The following is a 23,708-nucleotide window of genomic DNA, read 5'->3' as shown; positions in this document are numbered from 1 at the left end:
ATGCAGAGCACAGCCCGGCATCGTGGAAACCTCTGATGTTCGGGTGGCTTCGGAATACCAAAGAGGGTGGGAAAAAAATGAAAGAGAAAGGAGAAAGATGTCTCGGTCAGAAGTTTTTTTAATCGCTATGGATTTTCCCCCGTTTTAGTGGATTTGAGAGAGGGTATAGGAAAAGGAAGGGAAAAAAAATCAAAAGCAGATTATTACCCTGAGCCGCTCTTGCTTTTCATCCTGAGCCGTGACAGCAGCTTTCTTCCTGGCCTATCTGCATGTTAAAGGCTGAGAGATGATGCAGGCAAAATATTGACAATTGAGCGGAGATTATAGGTTACTTGGATCTTGAAAGGTAGAATCAATTAAAGTGGAGCTCTGTGCTCACAAGGTAAATTAGCTTCTGCAGAAGCCACCCCCCAGGCCCAGTGTCCAGAATGTGCCCGACAAGGGAGATGGGGCACACAAATTACTGAAAGGAAAAGCACGGGGCACACGTGCACACACGCACATGCACACACATGCGGGCACATGCACACACTCACACTGCACACCTCCTTCACTGTGTGGCTCCTCAGTAAATACTGGCTGGATTTCTGATCGCATGTGTGTACACACAGATATATTCATATGTACTCTCCAGTTATACGCACCATTCTATGTGCGTTCCTACTTAGCAATGCTGGGCAGGGACCCACCAGACTTCTGCGAGATTCTACCAGGCTTACATTTTTCTTTCTCCCTTTATGATAAAAATAATGCATTATTTTAATAAATGAAAAATGCAACTTCTCCTTTGCTCACTCTCCCTTTGGGCTACTTTACAGAGAGATGTGGACATGGCTTTTACTACAGCCATTTAATAACAGAGGGGAAAAGAAACCAGAATTTCAAGGTTTTCCTCCTCTTCCCCCACCCTCCAGAGCACCTGAACTTACATCAAGAGTCACATAAAAGCTAAGCACACCCCCTTCTTTCCTTTCCCCTCCACTTCAGCCCTCGGTTCTTTTTCAGTATTCAATAGTCTCTCATGATTGGGGGTGATGTTCAGGGGGGGGCACTTGTGGGGAGAAGGACTGGGTGTTATATAAAAACCAATTTGACAATAAACTATTATTAAAACATTTTTTTAATTAAAAAAAAGCTAAGCATGAGAACTGGCTTTGTCATCCATCTGGAGCTCTCATGGGTTCTCAGACTCTCCGAGTATCTATTCTTAGAACATGTGACCTGAGGAAGACTGTCACCCGGAGGAGACTGCCCAAGCCATATTTCCAGTCCTTCTGTCTCTCAATTCATTATGTCTTGCCATCACTGGGATCGATGGTCTTAAGCGGTCAATGAGGAAACCTCCACACCTTTTCCATTAAGTGGAGAATTTAGTTGAGGAAAAGAATAAGACATGAGCAAAGAATACCAAAGAATAAAGTTTGTCCACTTGGGGTGAAGATTCAAAGACAGTGCTTCTCCAGGGGACCACAATCTGATGGGGAAGCCAAAAGCGTACACGCACACCACGTATTGTGATAAGTGCTACAGCACAGGTATTTTGCAAGAGTCCAGAGAAGGGAGACTCAGTCTTCATGGTGGCTTTGGGGGCCTTGAGGATGAGTAGAGAGGAGATGGGATGGATTCCATCAGAGGGAAGATGCGGAGCAAGCATTCAGACATATACACCTGCACGGGGCATTCAGAGAAGAGCAGATGTGTGATTAGGTCATGGGGTACAGAAGAGGGGCCAGAAATGAGAGTGAGGAAGTTGACCAGTGGAGGCCAGATTTCACTGGGCCTGGAAATGCTTCCAGAAAGTGATTCCAGGTCCATGGGCAGGGAATGCCCCAGCCAGGGCCAGGTTTTAGAAAAACTCGGAAATCAATGCAAAGAATGGCTTAGAGATGGGAGGCCCACCAGACGGATCCTGTGTCCCCGAGGGCTGGAGCTCAAGACTGACAGCAGCAGGAGGAGATGGAGAAGCAAGGGCTTCCTCAGAAGTGTTAGCCATGCTCAGAGAGAGGGGGTGAAATTGCAGCTAACTCAAGGCCCCTCACTTGGGCAACAGACTGGAAGATGCTGTTTTTTGATGGTGGTAAGGAAGAAAAAAGTCAAATTGTTTTATTTGTTTGCTTGGGGAGGATAAAATTAGGGGAAGAGTTTAGTTTTAAAACAAATGGCTTTGTTGTGCTTTATGATCTTTGTGGATGGTGGTACCTTGCTGGTTCCTCCGAGCTTAGGTTAAAGGTTAAGGCCATATTATGGGCATGGGAGTCATGAGAAAATCTCTGACTGGTAAAAAAGGAAGGAAAGAAGGGAAGGAGGGAGGGAGGAAGGAAGGAAAAAAGGAAGAGAGGGAGGAAGGAAGGAGGAAGAGAAGGAGGGAGGGAGGGAAGAAAGAAGAAAAGAAGGGAAAAAGGGAGGGAGGAAGGAAGAATGTCAAGGGGGAAGGAAGGAAGGAAGGAAGAAAGGAAGGAAGGAAAGAAGGAAGGATGGAAGGAAAGAAGGTAGGAAAGAAGTCTGGAAAAATCAGAGAACAAGGTGGGGAGATATTGAGTCCAGACAAGAGATCCCTTTTGCGGCTTTTAAGAATGTGGGCAGAAGGGCACCTGGGTGGCTCAGTAGGTTAAGAATCCGATTTTGGCTCAGGTCATGATCTTACAGTTCATAAGTTCAAGCCCCACATCAAGCTTTCTGCTGTCAGCACAAAGCCTGCTTCGGATCCTCTCTCCCCTTCTCTTTCTGCCTCTCCTCCACTCAGTCTCTCTCTCTCTCTCTTTCTCTCAAAAAAAAAAATGAATTAACTTAAAAATATAAAGCATTAAAAAAGAATGTAGGCAAGGACAGGGTGGCTGGGTTAAGCATTGGCCTCTTGGTTTCGGCTCAGGTCATGATCTCATGGTTCATAGCTTTGACCCCAATATTGGACTCTGCACTGACAGTGCTGAGCTTGTTTAGGATTCTCTCTCTCTCCCTCTCTCTCTGCTCTTTTTCTGCTCTCTCGCTCACTCTCTAATTATAAATCACAAAGAAATTAAAAAAAAAGAATGTGGTCAGGGAGCAGGATTAGAAGGTAGGAAGGATGCACAGTGTGGTCAGAAAGAGGAGAAAACACACAGGAGAGGGATTTTCTTGAAGATAACAGAGAAAAGTGTTCCAAGGAGCACAGAGCATTCAGTCCTCAGGAGGTCAGGTGGGACCATGCACAGCCACAGCCTAGAGCTGACCCTTCCATTCCCTGCCCTAGCCTAAAACGCACCGAAGGACCTGAACATCACCCTGAGGAGGAGTGACGGGGAAAGGTGTGGGCATGCAGGTGATGAGGGTGTGTTCAGAAAGAGGGGCTCAGGGTCAGCATGAGAGAAAGAACTTTCATATCTAGAATAAAGGAGGTCAGTTCCACATGTGACACCATTTGGAATGAAAAATTTCTGACTTAACTCTGCAACTTCAAAGCAAAACCAATAAGAGAAAACAGTCAAATAAAACATCAACAGGAAGTCGAATAAGACAAGACAAACCACACACCACCGCCTCTTCACACTGGAGCAGCACCTGACCCAGTTTTGCAGCTTGGCAGCTGGGAAGCAGGCTGCTAGAGCAAGTCAAGCAGACCCAGAAACCAAAACCCCTGGTCTGCCAGAGTCCCCGTGGGTATGAAAGTTCCTGGAGACTCTATTCACGGCTTCCAATTTCCCCTCCCCAGACTGCACATTTGCCTATGAGTGATTCCACACTAAACATAACTCAGCCCAGAAAAATGCCCCTCTGTGCTTCCTTTCCGATGCAGGGATTTCATCCTGGCTTGAGTAACACGGCGCGACATAACACAAAGAAGTGAAATGAGAGCTCCTAATTGCATCAGAGGCTGTGGGAGAGTCACCCACCCCCCGCGCCGACTCCTAACCGCACTGGAGGGAGGCGGGAGGAGGGGTGTGTAATTTCTTCATTTCTTACATTTTATGGAACACTTCACTTTGCTTTCAGCATAATTATTGTTGTACTTTTCGCTGCTTCCCATTTGCTGTGTTTAAAAAAAAAACACTTCACTCCCCCCTGCACACTTTTCTTAATACATTAAAATTAATAACTCGTAACAGTGACCTAATTTGCTTTGAGTACTGTAACTCAGAGATTTTTTTTTATTCTCCCAGATCCACAAAACCCTTGACATGTTACTGTGGTAACAGGAGCAACCTGGTAAGTTCATGAATGAACCCCACTGTGCTCTCCAAAGCCTTCTTTTCCTCCATTCTTTGTAGTATTTGGATCCCATCCTTGCCTGTGGAGCCCTGTGTTTGGTGCACTGGATTGGGTCACTCCCAGCTGTGTCTAAGTCCATGCTGGGTGCCTATGACTTTCCTGTCCTACTCCAGAGTTGGGGGCAAGCCTCTCCTTACCTTCCGGAGCTCCCCAGATCCCTATGGCAGGGGTTCTCTCTTCCTCCCTCAAAGTTTCTCCAAGGGTAAGCCACATGGGTGACTCTCATGGCCTTCTTTGCTCTCAAGGCTGTGTCCCCCAATCCTTCACATGGCCTCTCACCAGGCTCTTCATAACCTGCAGACCACATAGCACACCAGCCACATGGCCTGGCACTCTCCTCTCCATGCTCTTTCCCAGTCACACTGTGTAACTGGAAATTGCCAGGTTAAGCTGGTCATTTTCTCTAGGCTTTCTTATGCATTGTGTTCCCTCAGCCCAATTTCCCCACCCATCTCCCGCTCTCACACATGACGAGTGTAGATGTCACCTTTTAGAAACCTTTGAGGAATCGGGTGCCCTCCCTTGGAGCTCCCACAGCCCTCTGTGCCTCTCCCAGCACAGGACTTTTGGGCACCATCTATGTTTCTCTGCTTACATCCATTGTCTACCTCCCCAGCTTGTCAAGAAGCTTCTTGAGAGAAGGTTCTGTGTCTTGGGCGCTGCTGTATGTTGAGCGCCCATCAGGGATGCCTGGCACGTGATGTGTCCTGAAATCAAGACTGACAGAATGAGTGGACAAACTAGAATCTCTTACCCATCTTTTCTCACCTCCTCTTTCCTTTTCCCCTTCCTTTCGTGTTGATCACTACACAGCATTCACTGTTACTATGTGAATGAAAAGGGGATTACAAATAAGAACCCCACTATGCTCCAGGAGCCTATGGTGCTGTGGGCTCCAGGCTTGGGACAACCTTATAATACACTTCTTTCAAGCACTGCCTTATATAAACACCCTAGGATGATTGTCCTAGAGAAAGAGCCCCTGTTACATCCAAATCTGTTCTCTGGCAGCAATAAAAATAGTGAAGATCTTGAATAATACTCATCTTTTTTTTTTTTTTTTTTTTGACAGAGAGAGAGAGGGCACAAGTGATCAAGGAGCCAAGACAGAGAGAATCCCAGGAGGGGCAGAGAGAGAGAGGGAGGGAGGGAGATGAAGAGAGAGAGAAGCAGGGCTCACCCAAAGCAGGGCTCATGATCACCTGATCTGGGGCTGGAGCTCACTGTTGCGGGGCTGGAGCTCACCCGAAGCAGGACTCGAACTCATGAACCATGAGATCATGACCTGGTCTGAAGTCAGATGCTTAATGCCCAGGCTACCAGTACTCATTGTCTGAATACTTGAGTAAAGAATGGAAACAGCCATGTACTGATATTCGTTCTTCCTCATGACATCATAGGAGAGATGGGCACCAGTTTCCAGATATCAGCAACCCGAGGGAAGCAGGGCGGGGTCAGCCCCTCACAGCAAGGAAGCAAGGAGCACAAGCAGTGTGCAGAACCTCGGCCACCTGCCGCCCAGACTGCCGTGGAGGCTGTGCTCTAACGTGCATGGGTGTGGACAGGGCACACCTGTACCCTGGAGGGTAGGAGGATTTTATTTCCACAGCTATCTGGTGAAGGAAATCTGTCAGCACCCTCAGAAGACAGCAAGAGAAGAAGAAACAGAATAAGAATGCATCAAGGAGGCTGGGTATTGATTCTCAAATCCTGGCTGACAAGAAAATGATTTGGGTTCATTTCCATTTTGTGGCTGAAGCCTCATGTTTGCTCTGCCTCTGTCTGACCCCTTGGAGCAGAGTTCATCGAGAATCTCCCTGGCTGACACTCTAAACCCGACTTTCAAATAGCCTATCCCCGGATTGTCTAGAAAAAGCCAGGACATGTGTGTACGTGGTGCAGTGTGGCTTCCCGGGTCTCATCTGGGAAGGAATCAGGTGGGCCAGTTTGGGGGCTTGTATTTTAAGCCTGATTTAGAAAAACGCATTTTAAAGGCCCCGCTTAGTCTCAAACAGATATGACCGCAACCGTCAACATTCATGTCCTGGTAGAGGTTTTCGGCCCACACAGAAGGGCCAGGCTCCATGCAGGCGACCTAACAAGCACTGGGTCTTGCCATCGCAGTCCCTGTGACAGCCCAGCCCCCGCAGGTTCCTCCCACCAGGAGCCAGGCATCTGCTGTGAGCTTCTTCTCTTTGCATGAGCAGAATTCTAAGTAAGGACAACAGGCCTATGTATTTAATTTACTTGTAAGTGAACAGCTTCTGTGTGTTAGAAAAAAAAATTAACTCAACCTATGAATTTGTAATTGCTTGAGATTTCACCTCCTGGCCACGCTTCTCTTCCTATGGAGTTATTAAAACCCACACAATATGGTCTAATAATTTATTAATAGTCAACATAAATAGATAACAGCTCACATAGCCATAATGGCCACTGCATGTTAAATAATGAGGGATTATTTAAAAGGCACTTCACTGGAGAGGCGGAAGCGTGGCTGTTCGAGTCTGGAATCATGGTTGCGGTGGCAGATAAACTCACGTACACATGGTCTTCTTGAGTGTTCATTGGCCACACTGTGTCACCAGTTCCCCATGTCCGTTTGGAAGAAGTGGGGTACCGGCTAGTCCTTGCTTAACAGAAGAGGACATCCAAATTAATAGGAGAGAAACAAGCCATTTCTTCATGGAATAAAGTAAAAAAAAAAAAATATTGGAGTAGAGTCATTTTATGGAAAGGGCCTCAACAGTAATACGTCTTCTGCCTCTCCATCGAAGTCTCTCCCATGAAACCCTGGCATGTCTCTCTCCTGGCGGTTCCTTCATGCTGGCGTCTTGGGAAATGAAGAAGGGAGCCTAACCTCACCACAGCCTAATGAGAAACCCCCATCCCGTTCCCACCCCGCTCATCACATTATCTTCCCTGGAGACTTCCTCTGTGCTCCTTTTGAGTGTTTTATAAAATTTCAAATTGAGTAACAGATACTTGGCATTCCAAGCAGAAGGAAGATGGAAGGAAAAATATTTTTATTTGTAAGTGATCCTATATGTAAAGAAATCCTAAGGAAGCTACAAAAAAATTACTAAAACTAATAAATGATTTCAATGAGGTATAGGATATAGGATACAAGATCAGTATACAGAAATTAATTTTTTTTATATACTGGCAAGAATAAAAATACAAAAATTAAGAAAACTATCTAATTTTCAATAGTATCAAAAATAATAATGCAGTTAGGAATAAATCTAACAGAAGAAGTGAAAAATTCATACATTGCCAACCAAAAACCATTGTCGAGAGAAATTAAAGAAGTTCTAGATAAATGAAGAGACATTCCATGGTCGTGGACAGGAGACTTGAAAATATTAAATGGTGGGCTGCCCTGGTGGCTCAGTGGTTAAGCATCTGACTCTTGACGTCGGCTCAGGTCATGATCTCACAGTTCACGAGATTGAGTCCCAAGTCTGGCTCAGTGCTGAAAGCTTGGAGCCTGCTTGGAATTCTCTCTCCCTCTCTCTCTGCCTCTTCTTATCCCTCTCTCCCTCAAAATAAATAATGAACATTAAAAAATTAAATGGCAATTCTTCCCAAATTATTCTAATTAGAAATACGATCCCTATTAAAATTTCAGCAGGTCTTTTTTCCACCAGAAATTTGACACCCTAATCCCAAGATTTATATAGAAATGTGAGCAATGAAGGAGTGTGAAAACAATTTTGAAAAAGAAGAAAGTTGGAGTGCTATGGATTTAACATTTCCTGATTTTGAAATATGCTACAGTAATGCACACAGTGTGGCTTTGACATAAGGACAGACATTTAAATCAATGGAACAGAACTGAGTATCCAGAAGTAAACCCTTAAACTTATGGTCAATTGCTATTTTTAAAAGATGTCAATCCAATTCCATGGCAGAAGAATAGTTTTTTCAACAAATGGTGCTCAAAGAGTTAGATAGTCACATGCAAAAATGTGAATCTAGACCTTTGCTTCACACCACAATAATTTACCCCAAATTGATATGGACCTGTTACAGTTAAAACTATAAAACTTTTAGAAGACATACTAGAAAACAATTGTGACCTTGGGTTATGCAGAGTTTCTTGATAAACAACAAAAGCATGATCCATAAAGGAATGCATTACGAATTTGGATTTCATAAAAATTAAAAACGGCTGTACTTCAAAAGACACCATTACACAAATGAAAGGATCAGCCACACAGTGGGAGAACAGTTTGAAAATCATATGCTTGATAAAATAACTTGTATCCAGAACACAGAAATAACTCTTTTAAAAAGTCAATGATAAGAAAGCAAACAACCCAACTGAAAAATGGCCAGAAAGAGAATGAAAAGACAAGCACAGACAAAGGGAAAATATTTGCAAAAGGCATAACTGACAGGGAGGACTGTTATCCAAAATATACAAAGAATTTTTGAAACTCAGCAGTAAGAAAATGGACAACCTGGTTAAAACATGAACAAAACACCTGAACAGGCACCTCACCTAGGAAGATATACACATGGTGAGTAAGCATATGAAATTCATGTCATAAGCCATTGCAGAACTGTAAATAAAAAGAACCAAGACACACAGCTATATACCTATTCAAATGGTCAAAATCCAAAACATTAACAACAGCAAGTGTTGGTCAGGATGTGGAATAACAAGAATTCTCACTCATTGCTGCTGGAAATGCAAAATAGCACACCCATGGAAGATGGTTTGGTAGTTTCTTATAAAACTAAACACATACTTATGATCCAATAAGCATATTCACACTTACCTAAATGAGTTGGAAACTTTGTCCACACCATAACCTGCACATAGATATTTATAGTAGCAATTTTATTTATAATTTATATGTGGAATCAACCAACTTGTCCTTCAGTAGGAATGGATAGATGGATAAATAAATGTACATCCATACAATGGAATATTATTCAGAGCTAAAAAGAAAAACACTGAAGAAAGCCATGAAAAGATATAGAGGAAACTGAAATATTACTAAGTGAAAAAAATCTGAAAAGGCTACCTATTTTATGAATAGCCACATGATATTTTGGAAAAGGCAAAACTATGGAGATGGTAAAATCATCAATGGTTGCCAGGGATTGAGGAGAAGGACAGATCAACAGGTAGAGTACAGAGGGTTTTGAAACTATACTACAATACTGTAATGGTGGATACATGTCAATATACATTTGTCAAGACCCACAGAGTCTTGACTGTAATGTAACTATGTAATGTAGTGTAGACTATGGACTTTGGGTGAAGATGTGTCCATGTAGGTTCATCGATAGTAACAAACGTAACAATCTGGTGAAATGTGGAAAATAGTTCGACAGGTTCTTAAAAGGTTAAGCATAACGTTATCATATGACACAGCACTCATTTCTTAGATCTCTTTCCAAGAGAAATGAAAATACACGTCCACAAAAGACATATCTATGAATGTTCACCGCAGCATATTCATAAGGAGCAAAAAGTAGAAGGAACTAAAATGTTCAGCATCAACTGTTTCTCCCTACAAAAATGGACTAACTGCTGATAGCTACAATGTGGATGAACTTCAACAACATGCTAAGTGAAAGAAGCCAGACACAGAAGCCTACATATTGTACAATAATATTGATGCAAAGTGTCCAGAAAAGGCAATCTAGAGATAGAAAGCAGCTTAGTAATTGCCTGGAGCCCTGTGAGAGTGGGTGGGGTTGTAGGGATTGTCTGCAAATGGGCAGAAAGGATCTTTCAGGGGAGACTGAACTGTTCTAAAACTGGGTCGTAGTAATGGTTACACAACTGTGTAAATTTACTAAAAATCATTCGATTATACACTTAGTGAATTTTATGGTATGTAAATTATGGCTCAATAAAGCTGTTAAAGACAGCAGATGCTTATTAAGGATGTCAGGAGGGTACAAGAACAGGAGGGCACACATTAAGAAGACTACCTATGATTAATGTAACATCACCCCATTACTGGTGAATGAGCCTTTCAGGACTACCTCCTGCTGGGCACTAGAAATTCACTGTATTTATCTAGGACATGGCCTTCTACTTACATCAAGCAGAGACAATTGAAGTCACCAAGCCCAATTCAAACATCACCCCACTAGCAGAGTGAAACGGGATAACCCCCAGCTTGGTCAGAAAGAGGCTATGACCTATGGGCCTGCACTAAAACAACCAGTGCATCTAGAATGTCTTCCATTCATCTCAGTGGGGGTTAAAAGGCCTGAACAATATAGTTATCACTTAGCAGTCGACTGGCCTCCCCTTTGTACAAGAGCTAGGGTGAGGATAGTAACTGACTTCCATGAAGCTCTTACAAAATGCCTTAGCATACACTAGTCTGTCTGTTCTCACAGCAGCCCTGTCAGTGGATGTGGGGCAAACACCCCTGGCTGACCGGCCTGACCCTCATCCAGCCGCAGTCAAGGAGATATAGGCATACATTGACCAAGTGGGCTCTGGGGAAAGCTTTTGCTTTTTCTGACCCTAAGAGGCCAATCTTCTGTCCCTTCCTCCTCCCCTTTCTCTGTGCCTAGAACAAATATGGTGCTTTTAAGGGATGGCAGTCGTATTGGGACCACGAAGGGAGAAGCTGGTACAAAAGGGCCCAGAGACTCCCAACGATGCTGTCCCGACATGGTCAAGCTGCCAAACCAGGTGAGCAGCATCTCCCTGGAAGGCTTGGTAGGTGAGGCACACGGATATCCCTGCTTGTTTAAATCACCACGCTAGGCTTTTATTGATTGTTGCGAAACCTCTCAATACCTGGTAAGGTAGAAGGCATTAGCTGCAGTTCACTGATGCCAAAACTAAGGCTTTGAAAAACCATGCAACTCAACCAACGCCAAGATGCCAGCAACTGGAAAAACAGGAACGTGTACCCAGCTTTCTGAATCTAGTAATGTAACAGCAACAAAAGGGGCAGGAACAAAAACCACCAGCTGAGCACCGAGTAGGCACAAGGCCTCTGACTTTACTAGCTCCTAAACTTTTCTCTAATTCTTAGGACTCTGCAAGCTAGGTAGTATTATACCCATTTTATGGATGAGTATATTGAGATTAAGAAAGATCAAGCAGGGATGCCTGGGTGAATCAGTCAGTTAAGCATCTGACTTCAGCTCAGGTTATCATCTTGTCACTTGTGAGTTTGAGCCCCGTGTCGGGCTCTGTGCTGAGAGCTCAGAGCCTGGAGCCTGCTTCAGATTCTGGGTCTCCCTCTCTGTCTCTGCCCTTCCCCCACTCACACTCTGTCTCTCTCTCAAAATAAATACACATTAAAAAAAAAGATCAAGTAAATTGCTGAAATCCACATAGCTAGTAAGTGGTGGTGCCAGGATTCTATGTGCTGTGAGGAGAGAATAAAGCATACTCCCTGGGATTTAGTAACTAGCTGATGAAAAGCACTATATACTAGGAAACGGGTCTGAATGATTCCTAGTGGGATTCAGGCTGGCTAGCCAACCTCATCATTCCTGCAGGGGGGATGGGGGGTGTTGGGAAGGTCATACTTTAATCTGTAACATAGACAACTTTCTGGACACAATTGTCCCTTCACAGTTCATGACCACTTTCATACCATAAAGTTCACCTCTTCCAGGAAACCCTCCCTGATTGTAGGCATCAGAGGGCATTAAGGGAGTTCTCCACAGGGGATGTGAGAGTCTGCTTCTCTCTGGAGAGAGGGGTTCATATTCAGTGCCACTTTTTGGCAGTGCCGGACTGATGACATCAATCTGGAGCCTAGAGTAAGTACCAGGATAAGGGAACCCCTATGTCGGGGGTAAAGGGGTGGCTGGCGGGGCAAAGGCTTCAGGGAGAGAAGCAGCTCTTAGCCAGTGCCAGGCACAGGCTGTGTGTGCCACCAGCGGTGGTTGCCACTGGAAGCACAGAATGCACAGTCTGTCCCACATGTGAGGTGCCACGGGGGTCTGTGTGTGGGGTTGGCATTGGGGCAGAGGGGTAAAAAGCAGTACAGAGGGATTTAGAGATGTTCACTGCTAACCACTGTCTCCTTTCAGGATAATGGCCCCTTCTTCTGAGACAGGACTGCAATGCCATTCATCTCCATCAGGCCAAATGGGTTACTCAGCCTTTATGGGCTTAATTCGTTTTTCTTTCTGGGCTCCCTGACTCTCCAACAATGACTGAATACTTGATTTGCTTCAACAAGAGGCATCTGGGATTGATGCCTCTTCAAGGAATCGTGGAATTCTGGGTCAGGGAGAAGCCAGGTCCTCAGGAGGGGTAGTAGGGGTCGGTGGGGGGCCACCCATGGGCTCTCCACCTTCTACAGTCTCCAGTGCTAACAGGGCCTCCGCTGCCCACCTGCAAGAAGGTACCTCCAACAGCCTCTGACTGCGGGGGGGGCGGGTGATGGTGGAGAGCTGACTATGCAGAACTTCCCCGTGCGTTCGTGAGCCTACGCTCCATGCCTCAGACACAATTACGTGGGTCCGAACTTGCACACGCCTCCCGAAAGGTGTTGTTTCCCTACATGTGACTGGATCAACATTTCCACTCTACAAGAAATGAAGGATACATACAGCAAAGCTCATCTCCATGAAAGCAATGAATCTTCTTGGTCAAGTTACCATCCCGCGTCCTTCAGAAGGGAATCTTTCTCTCCAGGGTCACTCTGAGCAAGCCACGGCCTCATACGAGGGCCTTGGGAAGATCAGGAGGAGAACCCCACTGGAAAGAATAATCTCATTATGCTTCTGGGAGCTTCAGCTTAGACTTATCACCTCTTCTTGGAACACAACCCCCTCCCCCCAACCTGCTGCCCTTGCCCCTTCAAGCCTGAAGCTTTTCCCAGACTCCACCTCTAGGGATTAAAAAAAACGACTCTCTCAGCTTATTCAGACCAGCAAATGCCCACTCCCATAGGACTGGAAGCAGTTTGGACCACAGGCAGGTCACAATGGCCGGGCACTTCTACAAACAGCCATCCCCCCTAAGGAATTTCAAACGTGAAACAGACCAGTGTTCTCCCGTCAAAAACATCATAACTCATTTAACATTGAGGTTATTTTTTTTAAATCCTTTTTACTAGATTAAAAAAAAACAACAGTTGTTTCTTTCCTTTTACTTCAGCAGGGTTCCAGATAATAAAAAGATTTATAATTAAGCCAGTAGATTTACTTTTGCTATGCTGCCCTAGATTATGAAAAAGTATAATTATATGCAATTAAAAAATGAACAGTATTTCTTACCCGAGTGAAGCTTTAAAAGTCATTATGAATCCATTAGCTCAGCAGACCTTACAAATGGTCTTCACTACTCCGGACTTCATTTAAATTTACAGCATTGAGAAGTAACTTCTCCCCATTTTGATGGGCTGTGTGTGTGCGTGCCCATACATGTGCATGTTCATCCTCCTCTGCTTTACCAAAAGGAGCCACACATTCGTCTTACATACTAAGGCCATGGTCTTATTATAGAATTTGCCATATTCCTCTGGTCATGCAGCTCATAATGCTTCACTTTGGGAATCTGCCGATGGTCTAGAATGCTTCTAACTTACTCCTGTCCCTATCTCTTACAAGCAGTGATTTATGCTTTACTGCTGACGGCCCAAATGAGACCATGATTGTCAGGATGCTCTCTGGACTGTGTTCTGGTCCCCTCCTCTCCTCCAGCTATATCTGCCTGAATTGTCCCACGGAATTCACTTATGGCTGGGTTACTGTGGAATTGCCACACTTATTCAGATAATTACCTAGCATGATGGGTGCTTTATCTCTTGACTATCAGGGATAACACATACAAGAGAATTGATCTAGACAATCCAGGCACTATTCATGATTTTATTTCAATTGAGCCTTTATGTTTGACAAGAAGTTGTAATTATTGAAAATTTCATCTGCATTAAGATAATGGATCTTACCCAGAAGTCCATTTTCTCTTGTCTCTCAACATCGGAATCACTCTCAGCATCACTGTTGGCAGAAGCCCAGGGTTTATAGCAAAAGACAAAACAAAAAACACCCAGAACCCACCCCCCCCACCTTTTTTCATTTAACTGGCTATCTTTGTCAGCTGATCTTTCCACCTGCTGCGGTGTTTGCCTGTGACATCAGAGCCTTCAGTAGTAGCTCCAACACAATAATCACAATTGCCTGAAGGCAATTCAAAACTATAGATGAATAGTAACCAAGACTTTCTGAATCAGAAGTTCTGGGAGTAGGGCTTGGGAACCTGTCCTTAAATTACTCTCCAGGTGATTCTTAGGAAGCCAGCCCCACATGGTACATAAATTGGCATTTACATCATTCCAGACCAGAAAATGGGCTGGGCACATTCAGGTGGATGAGAGAGAAGGCCCATCTCTGGTCATTTCCCTGTTCTCTGATATTTAGCCTCTTTGAGTGTTCAGGTACAAGTCAGGCTGGACAAGGATCCCAGGCCCAGATCCAGACACCTCCAACCCTCGCAGCCTTCCCTGAGGAGGTGGCTCCAATCTCTGGGGATGCGTCCCTAGAGGAAGATGGTGGGTGGCCCACGTCTCTCTCTCAGTGCAACTATGGCTGTTCAATGGACACAAGCTTTCCCCTTGGCTATTTCCCAATTCTTAGATGTTTTAGTTCCAACGTGCACTTAATTCACCACCAGCCAACAATAAGTTACCTAAAAATTAAAATCCTGCAATACTCAAAACTGAAAGACAATGAGGATGCCAGATGGAAGATAACAAAGCACCGGAATTCAGAAGATCTGGCCTTTAACACCAGCTTTGCCATTTTCTGGTGGCTTTGTCTTGCAGAGGTTACTTCCGTTTTCCAGACTGCCCTCTTTTCCACCTGGGTAACAAGAAAGGTTGGGCCAGATCATGTCCAAATTCCTACCAGTTTAAGTATCCTGTAATAGAACATCCTTCAAGGAGGCTCCATACCTGCTCTTCTAACGATTAATACTTCTGCAGGCACATCACTAAGGAGATTTGTAACTGATCAAGCTATTGATCTCCTCCAGCCTTACTTTGTTCATCATAAAAATGGAATAACAGTATAATTCAGCACTTAGTTGAGTAAGGATTAAATGATACATTCGTCTAAAACCCTTAGTGCCATGTCTGGCACATGGTAAGCATAGAGTGCATGGTACGTGATGTTATCACCATCATCGTCATCACCTTCACCATCACCATTGTCATTATAACAGGATCTCTAGCATTTCAAAGGGCTCACGTGCACTGGCCACTGTTTCACTCTGTCAAGATAACAAGGTAACCTCAAGAGCCTGGGAATAAGGAATCTGGACATAACCCTAACCCTGGATTTCAAAAACAGGGGCTGACCCATTCTGTGAAAGCCTAGGCCCCGTTTTCTCCCCTGCTCTTCCAGCTGGAGAGGGTCACTCAAGCACCACGGAGTGGCAGCCAGATGGGGACAGTGACCTGCATTCATCCTGGGAATCTTTGTGGCACGTCCTGGAGAGTGTTTTGTATATTATTTTAATGAATGGGGTCCTTAGTAGAATGCAGTCTCGGAATCTCAGAGGTCTCCCCCAGCTCTCTTTGCATGGCCATTCCAAGAGCAAAGACTCTTCTAGAGGTCTCCCCTTGAGTCCCAAAGCTTGTAGGGAGGCAGTCTCCTCCTTCAGGCCTGCTGCTCTCAAAGCAACCTCATCTTCCTTCTCCCTCTCCCTCTTTTTCTCTCTCTCTCCGAGTATCTCGAAGCCAAGTTGTTTGTAAACTTCCTCCACCAAATGACTGTTACATGGGTTCGGCTCATTAACATGCAGGCAGTAAAGTACGGCAGGAGCTCTGATTTGTCATATTAAGGAGACTATATTGCTGTGGAGAGGGACATTAAAGGATTTTATTCTAAGACATCCCCCCTGCATCCCCCGCCCAGCGCAGACAAAGTCTCTTGGGACCAGCTTTGCTTCTGTGCTCTCGTTTGCACAGATTTCTGATAAATGTTCCCATCAGTGCCATAGGCCCTGGTGCTGAGCCATTGGACCTTTCCCTTGGGGGTCTCGGGGGTGGGCTTTTGAGATGGCTTTGGGCCTTGAGCAGCCACCATGGGAAAACATTCATCTTTATTCCTTCTCTCTTCTTACCCGCTAGTTGACAGCGAGCGCCCTGTCCCAGGGAGGGATGGGGGACATTCCATCTCTGCCACTGAACGCCTCACCCTCGGAACGAATTGCGGCTTTTCTCTGCCCTCCTCCATACAATCTGATACCATTATCACCAACATCATCAAAAGAAGGTCCCTTTGTAGATTGCATTGTACAAACAGAATTACCCAGACACGGCCGACATTGCCTATTAGGAACGCAAGAGCATATTTACACAGTACCATGGCACATGGGTGAAGGACAAGCCCAGGATGAGAGTAAATCAACAGACGGAAAGATAAATGAACAACAATGCATTTCTATCAAATACATTTCTGAGTGTAAGTGCCATGTGTGTTGGAGGCAGGGCAAAGGGCATGACTGCAGGGTCCATAGGACCAGAATGACAGATGTGAGGGGTCAAGGGCAGGCATTTCCTCTAAGGGAAGCATTAAAGATCAATCTCCATAAGTGGAAGGAAGGCCATCCCGGTCCCCTATGTCCTCTTAGTTTCATTAAAATGCTGTGCTGTTGAAAACCAAGAGGGGAAATGGCTGCTCTGAAGGTTTGGCAGGGACAGTGCTGCACTACTGCCGGGCTCAGGCTGGGGGAGGCCTCCTTATTTTTGTTGTTGTGATGGAGTACAGTTGACATACAATGTTTCGTTTGTTTCAGGGGGACCACATGATGAGTGGACAGTCCTCTATGTTAGACTGGGCTCACTATCTGTGTAGCTACCATCTGGGGGACTTCTGGATTTAGATATCAAGGGCTAGCCAGGAAACTCTGTGCCAGGCTCACTGTGAAGAAAGAGCCACTCAAGGCTGGCAAAAGGAACACAAGGCCAAATTTCCTCAGAGCGGATGAGGCTCCCTTGCAGCTCAAACCTTCCAGAAGACGTAGGGCTCACCTTGGGCCTTCTTGGAGCTGGCTGAGCCGAGATAAGACATGACTGAGGCCCATACTCTGAGACTTGAGCAGGGAAGCCCAAGTGGGCAACTTGTGCCCCCACCCTGCCCTGCCAATACCTGCATGCCTGGAGGGAGCGGTGCCAGCCTCCTATGATTCCTCTCTCAGTCTAGACTGGAGCAGAGTTGGAGAGAATTGAATTCCCTCCTCCATTGCTCCTGGGGCTGCTAATTCATAGTTGCATTAGCTTTCATTTGGATAACAGCATGGGGGATTGTCAGATATTGGCTCTGACCAAATTTAATCTACAGGCTGCGCTCTGCCCTCTTTCCACTTGCCTTTTACTCAAGACCCTAATGAAGAGATTTATCTGATTGGTTTACTCGAGTCCTATCTGGAAGGAATAGCTGTGCACTCCCACCTCTCTGCTGTCCACTCCAATCAAGAATGGGGGCTCTCGCAACTCTCTCAGTTCTGAAACAAATTAAATCTCACTGACAGACTCTATCTGCCTCGAGTTCTCCATTACGCTTCGCTTTGGGTTTGCGTTCACAGTGACAAAACTGCTTTGACACGTTGGAAGATTCTCAGGGCTCTGTTCTCTGCAGCCCCCGCCCCCACCTTGCTGCTGTCCAGTGTGATATCTGTAATGACAAGACCCACCACTCAGGCATCCTGGCGTCAGCAGCTCCTATCAGCGACACTCAGCCGCAAGTACGACATGACGGGCTGTGTGGGGGGCTGGAGAATACCTCCACTCACTTCATGGAGGGACCATTTCTGCTCCTTTCTTCACCGTACTTCAAGCCAGCATATCTAGGCCTTTTGAAAGCAGTCATTCTCCACCCCCCCTCCCCCACTCCCCGAATCTCCACAAGGTCCCTAGAAGAATGTGGCCTGGGGCTGTTCAGTATCTTTTTAGTCTGCACCTGCAATTTAGCCAGTCTTTAGATATGTTCCCCTAGGCAGTGGGGAAACAGATCTCAGGTTTCCCCGGGTGCCTTCAGGGGAGGCTGCTAACCTACCTCCACCCTAATAGCCTCATTAGACTTACCACAGATATTCCCTCTGCTGCACTGGGCTCCCACACTGAAGCCTTCTCATCTCCTTGCGACAGCTGCAGAAGAGGGGAAAAGTCCCAAGCAGGCCACCATCATGACTGTGACAATAACGCATGTTGGTAATTACACATTCTTCATTTTTGAGCTTCTGTTAGTGCTTTGAGAGTTGTTTTATTAGAATTAATCATTGCAGTGGTATTGGTTATAGCTGTCACTTGAGGTCCATTACAGTCCCTGTTAGCTCTAAAATTCTCTTAATTCACAGGTTCATTCATTCATTCATTTATCAAATACATGTTGAGTACTTGTCACGTGTTAGGCCTTTTGCTAAGAGTTCCTTGGATTAAAGCCCCAAGGGATCAGTGCTACAGCAAACTAGGACAGAAGGGGAAACGAGGACCTGCTTCTTGGATGCAGGTCCTCACACACCCTTCCCACTTCTGGTTCTGCTGTCCCCCACAGCCACCAAACCTCTTCTCTGGTCCCTGCATCTATGCAAATTCCCTTGGATCAACCAGCACACCAGCCATAAACAGTAAGGATGGCCTGTCTAAGGAGCAGAACTATCACTTCCCTCCCCAAATGCACTGACTTCCGATGGGGTTCAGGATAGCCCCTCAACCCAGAAAATGCCACGTTAGCATGTGGATTATTTTGAGCTGAAGGCAATTGAGACCCGGGGTAGTTAAGAAAAACTTTTGTCCTTCCATTAACCCCACTGAAGAATCTAAATTGGAGGTCTTCCCCAGAATAAGGGTCATTAACAGATCAATTTTTTCAGAGTGGCCCATCTGTATGGCAGGGCAAACATCTGATTACCAAACATCCGCTCCTCTTACAGCCCTGTGAAGTGCACTCCTTCCCTCTCAAGTTCCAGACCCTCCTTAGTTTCAGGATGACATATAGTCGTCGTTTTGCCTGATGGTCTTTGGAATTTCCATGTCTATGTGGATTCCCCATTATAGACACCTATTAAATTTGGTTTTCTCCTGTTATTCTGTCTCATGTCAATTTGATTCCTAATCAAGCTACAAGGACCTTCAAGGGGACAGGATTCTTACTCCTCGACACCTCCTTCATCACATTCCAATCACTTGTCACGTGCCCTTCCCACAACTTATCGTGACTGCTGATATATTAGGCCCTTTCCAGATCTCAAATCTTGGGCTGGTGTTTTAGAAATTAGAGATTCAGATGGTCTCTGGAATCCTACTCAGAACTGCCAAGAATTCTACATTGGAACCCAGAGCCCTAGAATTCAGGCTCATCCCACTTGTGAGAACAAGAACCCTGACCTCAGATTCCAGGCCTCGGGTTGTAGCTTTTCTTCTGACATGATGCTGAAGCCTCAGGAGACTGAAAATTAGAAAGTCACACCACACAGTGGCCCCCAGGCTCTATAACTGGTTAGCCAGCCTTGTCCCTAGAAGGGAAGGCTTGGTTGCTATCATCCTGGGAATTGCGTGGCCTGGGCTGTATGTCTGGTTCGGTCATCACATATTGGGTCTCCCAGCCCAAACCACCCAGCCTCCCTGGGCCACGGCTTCCTCATTCTGCTATAGTGATTTCTACATGTTCCAAAAAGGATTTACAAGCGGCTCCTATAAAATCTAAGTCTAGACTAGATGTTCAGTAAGATGAGCTTCTGCTCTAAAATTCCACAACTGATTCACTTATTTATCTTGGGAATGTGACTTATGCCAGCCACTATGATGAAAGCTCACAAAATATGTCCCAGTATTCATAACAGTAAGGACATCATTTATGTCATAAGATCAAATGGCTATAAAAATCAAATGCTTGTGTATTTTAAAAGTAAGTGTAGAAATAATTATTGCCCATAATAGTATTTATATACTAGGCAATACATGAAATGTTCTACATGGCTTCTTGCAATTTATCTGCAAAAAATGGCCATATTTGGCAGATACGATTACACACATGTTGTCCAATGCTTATTGCATGATGAGATTATGGCAGACCTTATACTAGGTACTTGATGTAATCCTGTAGATTCTGCATCACCGGGCCAAGAGGGGTTAAATAAATTCCCAGTCACATAGCTAGCAAGTGGCAGAAAGGACCAGAAATATAGTCTGCCAAGCTCTAGAGCCTCAGCTCCTAACTGCTAACTATCCTGCTTACCTCAGGTTGGTTTTATGATCTTCACAATGTCAGCCAAACCCAGTGTTTTCTAAGCCAATAGCTTCCTCCCTCCTACTGTCCTTTCCTCATTCAGTTTCTCCTACTCATGAGTGAACCTTCCCCATCGAGATCTTCTACCCATGAAATAGCCGCTTTGTATTCTCTGCGCTTCACTGGTTCTCATTTCCGATTGCTACCTGAAGGCTGCTATTTTCTTCTTGTCTTCCACTCTTTGCTTTCTCCTTCACCTCTCCTGTAACTCTGCAAAATATCTGTGAATTGGCTAAGTGCAAGGACTCTACCATGTTCTGATTCTAGAGGCCCAAACTGTGAACTCCTTGGTAAATCCTAGCTTAATATTATAGAGCCCAGAGCAGAAGTAGACACAGGGAATTCCAGAACACCCTTCCCTAAAGCCAGAAATGTGGGCGGCTTGGCAAGTTTTGGGACTGGATGGCCCCTTTCTATCTTGAAATCACATTTGATTGGGCGGTGTAATGTGAAAGGAAAAGCATGAATAGCAACTGAATTGAGTTATTCATGAACACAGTACATGCAAACACCATTTTAAGATAAAGAGCTCTGAGTCGGGCTCTCACATATCACATGGGAGACAATACAGCAGACAATGGAGAGATAGGTCTCTATAGACTGGGATAAAATGACTAAAGGAGCCTCCGGCTCTCCACGTTACCTAAAGAAATCTGGGAATGTTCATTTCATAATGTACAGCATCATCTTAGTGAGTTCAAAATAATGACTTGCTCTTTCAGACCAATCTGAAGTCAGTGCACTCTTGGATCTCAGTCTAGATGGGTGACTCCTGGAAGCTGTGTAGTCATTTCAGCTGTCAGGAGGCATGATACTGGAATGGGAAGCGAACCAGCCCTCACATAATCCTGATGCCATGAGGTGCTATGTGATAAAACATGGCGTCAGCCTCCTCAAGAGTTAACTTTCATATCCCAACTGCTGCTTGGCTACCCCAAAACTCCAACACAGCTTGTTATTTCATAAGAGGTGTTAAATATTAATTGTTCATTAAAACACATATTATTGGATGTTTAACTACCGTGTAATTGATTTTCTATCCATTGCCTCGTGGTTAACCCTCAATAAATGCTTTTTGTAATCAACTTAAAGTACAATACCTACCACGCTTGATATCTTTCTCTTTTGATTTAATAAGAAACCAACTCTACATTACTGAAATTATTCTTTATCATTAAAAAAAATGGCCAAGTTTCAAACACAGTATGATAAAAACTCTGGATGAATCTGGCTCCCTCTACAGAAGGATCTTGGTGTAAGCAAGAGCCCAGGGGGACCGAGAGCCTCTTCTAACCATTGTGATATTCACTAAGGTCCAGGACTGTCAAATTCTATGCTCATAGCTAGAAAGACAATGGAGTCATTCTAGAATGGCCATGCAGGAATCCAGGTTCATAGTCCAGTGTGACAGATAGTACAGCGCTTCCCAGGGTTGAGAGATCAAGAAAATTAAGAGAGGCTCAGGTTCTCCAAAGAACATCAGAAACAATTAAGCATTAATAAAACATTTAGGAGATCCATCATTTAGTACCTTTCTCCAGGGCTTTACCCAATGATACTCCCTCACTCCCTTTAAGTCTTCATAAAAATCCTACCTCCTCAGGGAGCCTGCCTCATCTTGATAGGAGTAAAAAAAGTGACTGACCCCAACCAACCATAGGATAGGCAAAGTGGGAAAAATGTTTTGTGCAACTCCAGGAAGGCAGAAGGCTGGGGCGAAGATAGCAATTCAGATGGCAGTGTAGGAGACATGAGGTGGATGACACCACTAACTCATCCTCAAGAAAAAGTGTGCACAGAATCCCTGACCCTCCCAGTCTTCAAAACACACACACACACACCCACACACACACACCATAACACACCAGGGTTGAATGAATAATAAATAAAATAATACATGGAAAGCTCTCAGAAAAGACATAGAGCAAGTGCTTAAAATGATAGCTATTACTGCTTTTCCATCATTATTATTTATTATTCTACAACATGGTTTTTAATTCATTTAATCTCCTTACTACTGGACATGGAAAGGAATATTACATTTTGATTGATTCATTCATTTAGTTCCTTAGATACTTTCCTAGATATGAATTTACGGGTTCTGCGGGTATGATTTTTGGTGAGCTTTTAAAACCTCTAACTTAGTCTTTCTAGAAATGCTTATGTAAACAGTGTATGAGCCTACTGGCTACCATGGATTAGACATCTTTTCAAGGTAGCGAGTCTTCTGTCACAAGAAGCTAGCAAGAAGCAGAATGATCCCTAATTGGAACTGCTGTAAAGAGCATTCAGGTGATCTGTAGGCAGCTGGACTCTTGGGTCCCTTCAGTTCTTAAACTTTATAATTATGATTCTTCTCAAACACCGAAACAGTGATCCACATGCATCTTCATGTAGAGCAACATAACGATGTGTTTCAAACTCAAACCTCAGCAGGCTGCTCAACTTCCTCCCTGAATGCTCTCACCCTTGGAGATCAAAGGCTGAACATTTCCCCATTCAGCCCGTGACAAAAGAGAGAGACCGCCCTAGCAGCAAGCTGTTGTTAGACAAATAGGAATCCTCTTCTCAAAGGGCATTCTCTTCTGCATAGTGAGTGGGAAGCCTGCAGTATTTAGGACACATTCCTAAAATAAAATTCAGCGGCCACCAAATGACTCAGTGTAGGAGCCTTCATTCTCTAAGAGAGAAGGAGGGCTGCTAAGAATGGCAGGAACCACCCACAGATGGTCTGCACCAGTTGCAACAACAGATGCATACACAACACAGCCCTTTTCTCTGAAGCATCCAGCCAAGCTCACATCGAGTTCTCCACTGTGTACGTTAAAACCAAAATAAATAATCCAAGAAAATCTGCACATGTCTGTGTGTTTGGGGTCCAAGATAAATCAGGCAATAGGCCCAAGAGGAATTTAAGACATTTGGCCACTCTTTCCTTCTTCCTTTCAGTTATTTATTTATGGAAACTTAAGCATTAGATCACTTTCCAGCTTTAAAATATACAAAGATACCCAGTGCCCCAACATTAAGGCTAATCTCTACTGGCTGGTGTTTAAGATCCCTTGGAATCTGAACCCATTTACTGAGATACTTTCATGTCCCTTCAATGCTCCAGCTCAACCAGGCAGGTCTCCTTACTGTGGCCACCTTTCTCCTGCCATTCATTATTTCTACATGCAAGTCTCTACTCTTGCTTGATGCATTACAAAGGAAGCTTA

At 44.6% G+C, this 23,708-nt stretch overlaps 1 protein-coding gene and 1 long non-coding RNA gene across 6 annotated transcripts in view; both read right to left on the bottom strand.

Annotated features, from left to right (window-relative positions):
• The window catches only part of KIRREL3 (kirre like nephrin family adhesion molecule 3), a 548,409-nt gene that overhangs the window by 476,527 nt on the left and 48,174 nt on the right, over positions 1 to 23,708 (bottom strand). The gene's annotated exons all lie outside the window — the stretch shown is intronic.
• Positions 263 to 19,459, bottom strand: LOC115306119. The gene is made up of 3 exons (XR_003915198.1): positions 19,356 to 19,459; positions 18,288 to 18,350; positions 263 to 279 (listed from the first exon to the last, which is right to left on the bottom strand). It is a non-coding gene; the product is annotated as an uncharacterized LOC115306119 (long non-coding RNA).

This window comes from Suricata suricatta, chromosome 11 (genome assembly GCF_006229205.1).
Source record: "Suricata suricatta isolate VVHF042 chromosome 11, meerkat_22Aug2017_6uvM2_HiC, whole genome shotgun sequence".
Lineage (NCBI taxonomy): Eukaryota > Metazoa > Chordata > Mammalia > Carnivora > Herpestidae > Suricata > Suricata suricatta.
This window is presented reverse-complemented; position numbering and strand designations above follow the sequence as displayed.